Raw genomic sequence first — 9,653 nt, forward strand, 5'->3', positions numbered from 1 at the left:
TACAAACCAATAAGCCACAGTGATACAGATGGCTAGGATACATGGAAACACCCCCAACAGTATACAACGTTTGACAGCAGTGGACAGATTAATAATCAGTCAAAAATGTACGTATATTTTATTGATTGAAATTTAAAAAAAGCAAATGACCCTTAAACAGAACATATTGTAGAAAACTATATAAAAAAAAATAAAAACATATTTAGTGTTTACATGTATCTTTCTTTGATCTGAAACTTCAAGTTAAACTAATTTTCTTATCAGTAGTTAATTAAAATATTCAAACTACCATAATTGCATAGTTTAATAGACAGTTTACAGTATTAAAAGTGTTGACACCTTTTTTCAACCGAATACAACTATGTATATATGTATATATCTCTAACATATACTGAGCCAAAAAAGTTTATCAACAAAAATGTGAAATTTTATTTTATTACAAAATCATAACAACATATAATTTTAATAATAAAAAAAATGGAATTATGAAATGTCAGAAGCAACATGAATGTTAATCACTCACATTCATTAGGATTTTCTGTGTATGGAGCGCGGGAGAGTCAAAATGCGTAAATGAGTATAGTGTTCCTCAAAATCAGTTTCTCAGCCATGCCCTAAGTGCCCCAATGAAGGATTGGCAGGCACATCAGCAGCTTCCCTTAGTCAATGCACTACTTTTTTTAGCTGGAAAAAACTTGTCACGTGTTGATTTTAAGCGAAGGAAGCGCTCCTCCCTTGACGATAGTTTTTTTTTGCGTACGAGATATCGACCTATCCTGTGCAGTTGTAATTTGTCGATATCTGTTTGTTAGTCTCTAAACTGTTGCCTTTTGCACATTGAATCGAGCCATGATGTCAGCAACCCTTATTCCGGCATCAACCATGTCAAGACCTTTCTGACTGTCATTTTCGGGGAGGCCTGGTTGACGCCCCATGCAATTTTTTCAAAGGTGTTTGTGTATTTCTTACCAATGATTTGTTTCTGAACGTTAGTGAAAAAGAAATTTTTAATATCGTTTTAAAAGTGCAGGTACAGAAGGTAAAACATCATTTACACGTGCAAATCTGAAATGGCGCGAAATCAATCAGCAGGAAAAAAGTACGACTGTTTTAAATTACAGGTGAAACTAAGGATAATATCAATGATGTTTAAATATTTTTTTCCAAAAACAACAAAATAAAAATTATAAAAAAAAGTGTTGCTGAACTTTTTTGGCTCAGTATATGTAATGGGAAAGAAACTGTTGTTGTTAAAATATTTAATAAAAGATGCAGACATAATTCTGATGAAATATGCGTAACATTGTCAAATTGTCATTGGCAAAGTCTCAAAGTGTTGAGTTCATAGTTTATTTCGCCGACACTGTTTAAAAGTATGCCAATTTGCTTTTTTGATTAAGTTGTTTACATACACAAGTGGTCTATGTAACCTTTATCAATTCAGAGTTTTAATAAAAAAAAATTTTTTTAGATTTTTGGATTTGTTATCAAAGTTTAAAACATAAAAATCCCAAGTAGTGAAAAAGATTGGAAATTTTTATATTTTAACTAAATAATTCAAATATTAAAATCCTTAATATCAAATTCTAAATGATGACAGTTTAACCTGAAATCAATCATCAAATGCAAAGTCATCATTATATTATCGTTATGCAATCGATAAAAAAGAAAATAAAACTTTTAAAGATGCATGCGACCGAAGCGCTTTTTCTTGATCTACCTTCCATCATCAGGAACACATAAAGGGCGAATACTACTAGTTGGCCTACTGCAAGTTGGACTGTTTTCATTGTAAGGGCACTGGGGACACCAACTAGCTCTGAATTATTCATCGCAAATGCTGACCTTATTTTACAGATTTAAATCAACTGATTATTATCCGGTTTAAATGGATTTTTAATGAATGCACAACCTTGAAATTTCAGTATATTGTTATCCCATGTGATGTCTAATATTTTTTTTATTATTCTTTTAATTATTCATTATGTAATTAAAAATGATTTGATAAGTTTCGTTCCTTACTGAGAACGATTACAATCAGAGTTGTGTTCACGGGTACCCCTCTTTTCGACCCTTTTCTATTTTTGATATCTAAATCATAAACTTAAAACATCGAACTTGCAAAAAGTGAAAAAAACAAAACTGCACGTTAGGTTTAGTATTTAAAAGATTGGTCAAATGTCTAAGCTACCAAATTAAAAAACGATATTAAGGATTTTAATTTTTAATTATTTTGTTAAAATTTCAAAATTTCAAACTCTAACACAATTTGGAATTTCGATATTTTAAAAGTTCGATAAAATTTTTAAAAATCAAAAGTTTAAAACTTTTTCAAACTTTGAATTGATAAGTGTTACACGGACCACAAGTAAATTGATTTGTGTACACTGTGTTCTGGCTGTGTTATGATTTATTATGCGTAATATCATATTGTATCATACCGGATACATCATCTTTAGAATGTTATAAAAAGATTTGTTGTGTGAAGGATGGTTTGAAGCCACTTATTTGATTATCGGAAATGTCAAACTAGTTAATATACTATCTTTAAAATTACATGTATGATGATATAGTATACTAATTCAATCATCGATTCATGTTAAAAAGAACAAGTAGAATGAATAAATATATTTATTACCCAATAAAGAGTATTTTACTGTTGTATTAATATTTCTATATTATTTGCTATTTTTTTGCCATGTTTTGTTCCATAGTCTATTGCACTGGAAATTATCGTTCTATTGCACCTGTGGGCAGTCTTTTGCAATGACCTGTTATGACGTCCTATTCTGAAATCTGATAAGTTGAAAGGTATTCATGTTGTCCAATCAAATTGGGTCATTTTAAAACTGATTCAGTATGAATTTGGTAATAAAACATGTTAAAGTGCATTAGATCAAAATATATTTCCCTCGGTATGAAGACCAGCTCATTGTGCTAGTGCCCTCAGCCGTTGACTTTGGGCAATAGAACAATGAGCTGATATTCATACTTCGGGAAATTATTTTTTTAATCTATTGCATATTAAATTACTGTATAATATTTTGGTAAATCGTTATTTTCATTCCAGATAATGGACAAAAAGTGTTACCTGCAGGTCTGTAATTATTTCTTGTAACACTTGTAGTGACGACTTAACTTACATTTAACAATTTAGCCTTGAAAATATTCAACAACAACTTGATAAGTTATTTTCATCTTACTTATAAATCATTTCTAAGCGACCCTGCCTGCTGACACGTAATTCTTAGTAACGATACAGCTGTGGTTCAGAGGGTTCAAAAGTAAAGCTAAATGTTTAAGCATAAAACCTGTCTACATTGTAAAAATATATAAGAGAGAACAGACAAAAGGTATATGGAACTTCAATGCAAAATCTGACAATGTTCACACACAAAAAAAATGAATCTGCATTTCACAATTAAGATTTTTCGAAACAAATCTTTGCACATATCTTTCATAGTGACGTTTTGCCTGAAAAAGTTTTATGAGCTCTGTTTTTAATGTAAACAAATAAAATAAAATAATAAAATACTCTTTCTTTCAGGGGAATACAAGATCAATATAGGTGTTGATAACATAATTGCATTGACAAGCAGTAACGAAGGTACGTTTACCCTTTTTTTTAAATAAAGCTATAAAATCACAATTTATATGTTTATATGTTTTCAGCTGTATCGTTAATTCAAATATGTGCCTGATACAGTTACATACTGAGGCCTTTACGGAGTAAAATACATGTGTATATACATTTATTACCAATCATCTCCGTAGAATTTGCTTTTCTTTGTGATATTTCGCCAACGATTATTGTCTGCAAAAAAAACATGATACTTTTTATGAAGGTCTCTGAATCTTCATATTTCTACATTCTACATATTATAAATCTGCAAGGTATAACGGAATTATCTTTAAAAAATGGCCCATTTTGACGATTCTCCGTAATTATCGACATTATTTTGTCCTTGCTTATACATGTATGGGTGCAATCATAACCTGTTCAGCAAGTATGTTTTACCAAAAAACAATTTATCCGTAGTCTGCCTTTTTCACAAAAGAAATCAGTTATAAAAATCGACGTTCTATGTATTTATCGATCTACATTACTGTTTGTATGTCATATTATAACTCAGATGGGTTTAACAATAACAAAAAGACATGTGTTCGCAGTGACAAAAAATGACTTTCTTTGCATTGCATTAACAATATTACAATCAGGTTTCATCATGAAAGGGTGTTTACTAAAATGACTTAAAAATGTTCAAATTATGACAACACACTTTTGTCTGCATCAATTTTGAGTGCTCACATTTTGTCCTGCTCAATTTCAATTTCCAACATAGATTGACATAACATGTTGTTATGGTGGAGGCTTTGTTATATCATTCATTATACGTGCTGTATACAAATAGAAAGTTTACAATCTGAGATCGAAATATTGTCAGGAGATGCATTGTATTGAACCGTGGTTGACGCAGTTTAATGTATAATCAAGATGTAATTTAATAATGTAGATTTCGCATGCAATAAAAAAAAAAAGCATGTAGTGACTGTACTTTATTATAAGTTGTCAGTAAATTGGTCTTAGTTACTTACTTCAGAAAGGAGCGAAACTCAAACTTAATTCATTTACTGGTGTGGAGCCAAATCAGTGATCAGTAATGTTGCCATACCTGGTCTGGAGCACATTTTTCAAAAGGTATGCAGCAGACCTGACAAAACATGCCTATGTCTTGTCTACCATTGATGTAGTCAACTTGCTTATTTGTTTGATACATATTTATTTAACTTGTTTTATGATCTTTGTTCAGGTTGTTGTCTCTTCAAGAAATTCACTGTTTCAATTCTCAATTTAACCTTCTTAAAATTTGCAACATACTGTAAATTTCGAGGAAACAATATTTGCAAACAAGCAGACAAGTGAATACAGTAGTAATCGTAATTGACATTCCATCGCTACTCCAAGCATTGCTGGAATCGGTCGAAATATCAACAAGTGTGCTTACAGATTTGTTAATGAATTATAATGAAATTGAAGAGTATTCCGTGACAGAACAAATCATTCCCCGTTAGATATTGAATATAGGTATAAGACTTTAAATATGATAGATTTCTCATACCTGCAATACAAGTGCAGTAATCCTGTGATTTTACCTGAATATATTTCCCACATATTTATTTTTTACAGGTGATAATACGAATCAAGCAGTCAACATTGTTGATGATGTGGGAAACATTTTACTGGAATGTAATCGAGTAAAAGGAAAATGTTTTAGAAGTATGTTGAATATTTACAACCAATCAGGATTTAAGCTTGGATATGTAAGGAAAAGGTAAGGTTATGATTTTTTCGTAAAATAACTCGCATATCACATTGTTGGGAATTATCTAGTGTGAACCATTCATTCTACAATAGCACTGCTCAACAACTGAAAAAAATGTGTATTAATAATATCATTTATTTTCATTTTCTAATTGAACAAGGCAAAGGAAGAGTTTTCTTAGTAAAGTCAGTAATCATAAAAATATTACAACAAACTGTAAGCTAAGCTGAAAGGTTTATTTAATGATCAGAACAGGTCACAAGAAACTAAGTGTTGCAATTGTTTGCTTCAAATTTTAGATAATATTTGGGCAATCAAATGTTTAAATTTACATTGGATTTCAGCGAGTATAAAGCTACAGGTATTTTTTTGGTTAGCTTCCTTGTTAGCCCAACCATAAAATGATTATTACCTTAAAATTGGGAGGAGCATAACACTAATTTATCTTTCAATAAAACACTCATATCAATGGCTTAATTGTTTATAATATGCATGTTTCATACAAACATGTTTCAGTTTTTAACATAGATAAGGCCGTTAGTTTTCTCGCTTGAATTGTTTTACATTGTCTTATTGGGGCCTTTTATAGCTGACTAAATGCGGTATGGGCTTTGCTCATTGTTGAAGGCCGTACGGTGACCTATAATTGTTAATGTTTGTGTCATTTTGGTCTTTTGTGGATAGTTGTCACATTGGCAATCATACCACATCTTCTTTTTTATATTACCTCAACAACTTTGCAAATTAAATTTTATTTCATAAAGAATTAAAGAATTCATTGTATTACAATAAAGTAGAAGCATAGTTACGGTTTATGTTTTGTTCAAGGGTGATAACATTTAGTGTTGATGCAATGCTAAACAAATGGAAATTTTATAGAAAATCCACAACGTTCCCCTTGTACTCTCATAGTTGGCAATTTGGTGTTTAATAGATAGAGGATTGCAAGCAGTGCTAGCAATGATTTCCTTAAAACAAGTTTATACATTTATTATATATTGTTTTAAACAAATTTATATATGGACCAATTCAAGTACACCTTCTAGGGTGCGCTCGACTTTTGTGACTTTTAAAAAAGAATAAAGGTACTTTAGGACTTTTTTGTAATCAAATAATACTAGTCACATCATAGAAAATCAAGTGAGTAATTTATATCTTTGACTGTCCCTCTGATATTTTTCGTCCCTCTTTTCTATGCTAAAAATTGTATAACAAAAATACCTTTTCTAAAAAAAAACTATTGGTTTATTTGCCACAAAATCCCGTTTAACTTTTTAATGCAATGAAACTATGAATAATAATGCTTGCTTGAGGTTTTCCCTTTAATAGTATATGTTCAAAATAGTCCATCTTTATTATTTATTATCTTGCTGTTTTGATACTATGAAGTGTGATAAATTCGTAACTCAAAGGCAACAGAAGGGGTCATAAATGTAAACCTTATATTAACGCCGTGATTGTAACCATTGTAAAGTACATACACATACATGTAACAGGATTTATAAATGAAATGAGTAATTGATTAAAATAAAATTGGCAAATCAAACATACCTTCAACATGTTATCAATAAATTTTAGATTTAGATTGAAATCTTATTTTTAAACTGACTTGTAAAACTAGTTTTACAATGTTTATAGTCTGTCACTAGTTCTGATTGGTTTTCTTTTTAACTATTGACTCCACCCAAAGGCTTGTTTACCTTACCTTGTATTCATTTCATGGTTGAGCTAGCAAGGAAGCTAACCAAAGAATCAACATGAAGCTTCATACTCGTTGAAATTTGCTAAAATAAATATACCGTTCTCATTATGACGAAATGAAGAAAAAAAACAAATAGAGAACTCACCGGAAACATCAGATATCAAATAATTTATTAGAATAAATTACATTTACGCCTCTATGTCATTTATTGTTTATAAATCAGGCTATGTAAATGCAAAACGGAGTATGAGATATGCACAGCAAATCAGAACGTACTATTTCTGCTAAACTTTGTCTCCAACACATCTGAGTTTTGGATCAATGTAAGTAATTAATAAGAGAAAACGTGAATCTTTATATTGATCCATCGTATTTATAATGTATCTGTGCACTGTAAAATACATCCAAATGTTTTACTTTTAATTGTTAACTACTTAAAGGAGTTATCACGCGCAACAGAAGTTGACTAACGAATTATTACCATGAGGCTGCAATGCGGTCATAAGCTGATTGGCTAGTCTGGTTAAGGTTACATGTGTACGTCACAAACTTGAAGTGTCGAATGAACACAAATCTAATAAATGCCGTATAGTAACAATTAACTTTAAACTACAGTTTTCTGGTTGGTTATTAAATAGTCATATACTTGGCATCCTAATTCACATCAGCACATGGCTATTGTTACCTTTTTTTCCACAAAATAAGCGGCAGAAGACACCATAGAAATATTCAACATAATGGGTAAAAATAAACTAACAAAACCTTGCAAAAATTACCAATGATCAACGAGCCATAGTCAACAAAACAATGAATCAAAAATAAAGACAATCCCTTACGAACATTAAGGTTGATCGCGGATAACTGAGCGGTCGGTTGATCCTCCTTTCAAGTTGATATTTACAACCGTCATATTGCTTAGACTAAACACGACAGCGATGTCAAATCTTATTTGATGATGCCACAATAAGAGAAATGTTGGTTACAATAATACTAACATTGACGCGAATGCTCGAGACAAATACATTTCATAATAGATATAACAAACTCGTGATGGTAAACAATAAACCATACATACAATTGTTTACTCAATTTAATAAAGTGATATACAACTATACAACTGCAATCAATAAAAAATACTGTATTGCATTCAATAATCTACTTTACTTGTTCATTTACAATATAGTGTATGTAATAATTTAAAACCAAAGCTCTGATTCCTTTCACGGATTTGACTTTACATTTTGGACAAGATCATCACTGAAGAGACATGTATTGTCGAAATGCGCATCTGGTGCAGGAAAATTGGTACTGTTAATGTTATTAAAAGACACCACATATGTATACGTTGTCCCCATGGCAAATTCAATATAATATTTTAGTCTGTTCATCTTGAATTCAGATTACCAACTGTGACGGCACACATGTTATAGCAACAGTTGTGTTATTGACGAGACGATATGACGAACGTTATTTCATTCTAACTTGTGAGTATTTATTACTTTTGTCTCGGAAAGTTTGGCTAGCAATGAAATACCATGATTCTATCCAGATTTTATATTAATGACTTTTACCAAGTCATGAATATGGCAGTTTTTATTTTGAAAGTTTGTTGCTTTCGTTGCACATCCGTGTTGCTGTTGTTCAGTTGTTTTCCCTCATAGTTGATGTGATTCACTCGATTTCTGTATGTAAACATTAATACTTTTCTTTCATCCTATTTTTTTCACTTTTAAACACCGGTTTACCACTGTTGTATTTATTTACGTCTTTTTTTTTGGAACTGGTTATTAGACAGTCTTAATCTGTACAAAATATCCACAAGGATAGTCTGAAACAATAAACGTTTGACTTCGCTACCAACATTTACAATCAGTGCAATAAACCACTTTTTTTTTTAACTTTATCATAAGTAATTCCATTTTTCAACTTTACTTTTAGCACAAACATAAAACTTTAATTAAAGATTTTCGTATCGGAGAGTATTTAATTAGTTTAACATTATGTCCCCGTTCAAGTGTTAATCAATAAAACATAAAGCCAAATGCAAAATGCATTTACTCGTCATACCATGCTAAATTCAACAGATTGAATATTTAACCCTCCTTGGTTAATAATTTATGTTCATTTAAACAAATTCACTAAAAGTAAATACCATACATCAAACATATGTTTTGAATTTTCTTTTTTAGACTTGGAGCAGATTGCAATCTTGCAGAAGACTCTTATTCTCTGTGCTGCTGTATTTTGCTGCGAGGAGGAATATAGAGACCACATTGATGAACACATATTGTGTTGCCCATTGTTCAAGGAAAGCAAGATTAAATTCGGCATATTTTGCGTTTTATCTCCAATTCTTATTGTACTTTTTTTTATAGGAATGCTTCTGTTTATAGTGGGCTTCATTATAGCGCCTTTTCATTGTATATGTTATCTTTATCATAACAGAGATAAACAACGTGAGCTGAGCAAACTAGTGTTTGTTTGGCCCTGTTTTGTGTGTGGTCTGGTTGATATTTAAAAGTTTTTTGTAAAAAATGTAAAAAAATGTTGACATGTAATAAATATAAGTTAATTTTTTTTTGGTAATTGTCAGTACAGATGACACGCGTATTGTGTCTAAAAGAAAA

At 30.8% G+C, this 9,653-nt stretch overlaps 2 long non-coding RNA genes across 2 annotated transcripts; both read left to right on the forward strand.

The window, feature by feature from the left end:
• Positions 1-3,609, forward strand: LOC139527547 (uncharacterized). The gene is made up of 3 exons (XR_011665376.1): positions 1-107; positions 3,071-3,097; positions 3,548-3,609. It is a non-coding gene; the product is annotated as an uncharacterized lncRNA (long non-coding RNA).
• Positions 3,610-5,193: 1,584 nt separating this feature from the next.
• Positions 5,194-8,510, forward strand: LOC139527546 (uncharacterized). Its single transcript, XR_011665375.1, has 3 exons — positions 5,194-5,333; positions 7,250-7,349; positions 8,426-8,510. It is a non-coding gene; the product is annotated as an uncharacterized lncRNA (long non-coding RNA).
• The last annotated feature ends 1,143 nt before the right edge of the window (positions 8,511-9,653 follow it).

The sequence above is a fragment of the Mytilus edulis genome, chromosome 6 (genome assembly GCF_963676685.1).
Source record: "Mytilus edulis chromosome 6, xbMytEdul2.2, whole genome shotgun sequence".
In the NCBI taxonomy this organism is placed as follows: domain Eukaryota; kingdom Metazoa; phylum Mollusca; class Bivalvia; order Mytilida; family Mytilidae; genus Mytilus; species Mytilus edulis.